Source organism: Callospermophilus lateralis, chromosome 1 (assembly GCF_048772815.1).
Source record: "Callospermophilus lateralis isolate mCalLat2 chromosome 1, mCalLat2.hap1, whole genome shotgun sequence".
NCBI classification, from domain to species: Eukaryota; Metazoa; Chordata; class Mammalia; order Rodentia; family Sciuridae; genus Callospermophilus; species Callospermophilus lateralis.
In genome coordinates this window covers 143455985-143458695 of record NC_135305.1, presented here as the reverse complement: position 1 = coordinate 143458695, position 2711 = coordinate 143455985, and the positions used below count along the sequence as shown (strand labels likewise).

Below are 2711 nucleotides of genomic sequence, written 5' to 3'. Positions count from 1 at the left end.
TTAGAAATTATATCCTTGCATGGACTTCAAAAGCTGTTTGTACAATTTTTTAAATAGATAATAAAAAATATTTTGTCCAGGAGAGATGAACATCAGGCTGGCTGCTTTGTAACTTGGATCATTTTTCTCCAGTCCCACTTATGCTAACTTCAGCATGGAACCATGTGATGATGCTTTGGACCCCAAGCATACTTTGTATTATTTGGGATCCAGATTGATGTCATGGAAGACAGCGTGTTGGACATGTGATTCTCCTACCTTCTGGCTTCTGGACATCTTCAAACCTGCCTAGAGAACTGTGTTGAAGATGTTACATCTTTCAGCCCCACCCTTGGATGGAAATTGCCACCCACTTGGACAAGATGTCCCTTACAGGTACAAGTAATGCCAAACCCATAGTTTCTACAGAAGCCAGTTTTTTAAGTAAAAGGAATAACAGTTGTCCCTGGGAACTTTTCCACCATAAATAACCTTTCAATCATAACTGTCTAAAGATGATTGGGGAATGTGTGTGTTGGCCCCAAATTCTATTTGCTCAGTACTGTTACAGGAGTTCCATGATAAACACCAGATCAACTGCACAGAAGAAGTGCAAATACTTGTTATTAAATGGGAAGATCCCACCCTGAGGGAAAAAGCAATTGAAAATTCTACAGACACAGGCAAAATATTTAGGGTATTAACTGCTATAATCTCTCATCAGTTCCACTAGTCTGGCCTTCCCAGGGTTGGAATCACAATTAAAAATTGGCATGCTGATTTAGGGTGGGACATGTCTTCCCTAAGTTTTCCAGAAACCTCAAAAACATATCAAAACATCCAGATAATAGTATCAGTATATGACATTTTGATCTTTGGGCTCTTTGCATTTGTTCTTGGATCCAGAGAACTGGAAAGGATCAAGCTACTTCAGGGAATTAGAGAGGAAGGATAGGTATCCAGACTTCTGGTTAGTTCTGTTGGCCAGCTCCTGAGTGTCCAGTTCCTCATGCTCCCACTAACTGAATCTTGCTGTAAATCTGCTGTAGGTCTGCATGCCTCCTCATAGGAACTGACAACTTCTTTCCTTTATACTTCTTGTGTAGGAGCAGCAGATTCAGAATGTACTCTGCCCCATACATGGGATTCACCACAGGACAATAGCGACACCAGACCTCCTTGAAATCCATGATGCATTCCCGGCTCTTGGTGGTGGCCTTGATCATTTCCACTACCTATATGAAGATGCCATCCAAGGCTTCCATCTAGGCGGAGTCCATTCTTCTTGGGAGGGAGGGGTGCAGGTTGGCTAATGCTCCATAGTAAAAACCAAATTATTCCCAGTCATAAATTCCTATTGCAGAACTTCCTCTTGAGTGCACGACTGAGATCTCGTGAAGGAAGCAGGGGTTCCCAGATGTTGGTCCTTCTTATGCATCTCTGTGTTGCTGTATTTGCTCATTAGAATGATTTCTCAGTGGAAATGTATTGTGTGATGCTGCTGCTCTGCAACTTGGTGACTGAGAATATAGCTGTGCAGTTTGTACTGGTAGCTTGGGTTTTTGTTCAGGTTGAACATGATAGCTTGGTGAATCTTACTGTTCTGGAGACCTCAGATGTACCCCTTCTTGTTCTTTTCAGAATTCTCATTTTAAAAAAAGAAAGCTGATGCATCTCATAAGACCCCAAACATTTCTGTAGTGCTCAGTCCTGTCTGCCTGAGAAACAGGGGCTCACTGATATTCAAATTACTCAGGAATCTCTTCAGATGATCTCCGTCGATGTCAAGATCATCATCTGCTTCTAGATCACTGTCCAAACAGTGCTCATGCATATACTTGAGTATCATAAAATTCTTCTGGGGTGGGTATGTGCCATCCACACCACATAGTGGCACAACTGGAAATGGTACAGATGGTACAGACACATAGTAGAGAAAAACTCTACTTTCTCAGAAATTATCTAAGTCCATGTTCTGAAGGCGACCACAGCAGGAGTCTGTAGTATTTCTGGGTGGTCATGACTTCCACAAAGAGAAGTTTCCTATCATGTGAGGCTGCCAACTGGGCCAAGCCTCGTGGCTATAGCTGTTCCCCACAGACATCTTCTTGTGCCCTGTAGACCTGAGATCCTTTTGCCACCACCAGCAGTCCCCCAGGCTGCTGCAGCACCACTGACCTACTGGTTTCAGCTCTGAAGCACAGGGCAAGATGAGCCTATGAGGCCAGTACAAAGCCCAGCAGGAGCCAGATCTGAGGCAACAAGCAAAGTCAGGCTTGCCAACTTGCCAGAGCCACGCCCATGCCACTCTGCCTGCAGGGCTGCTTTCACTGCCTATGTTCAGGAGCCTGCCCACCATAGCTCCCAGCTGCAGAGACTGGTTGTCCTCATGTCAGGAAGTCTGGTCCTAGCTGCTCAGTGGGTGCCTATGGTCATCCATGCCCATGGTGTCCCTGGAGCTGACAGAAGGCCTGGTGCTGAAGCTTCATTATGCACACCCACCCCGCACCACTGTTACCTGCTCTTTTAAAAGGGGAACATTCCCTTCACATGCAAGCTGTATCTCCTGAGCAAGGCCGCCATGACTGTTCTCATATTGGCACAGAAGTGTGAGGGCAGTGCAAAGGCAATTGCAATGGCACCTGTTCAGAGATCTGGTCCTGCCTGATGGCACCCTGGCAGGCTCCACCCCTGTTTTCCTTGTGGCCTAGACTGCTGCTGCTGGTGCACAT

General features: G+C 45.6%; 1 pseudogene; it reads right to left on the bottom strand.

Moving 5' to 3' along the window:
* LOC143399306 (chondroitin sulfate synthase 1 pseudogene) lies at window positions 1–2711 on the bottom strand (annotated as a pseudogene).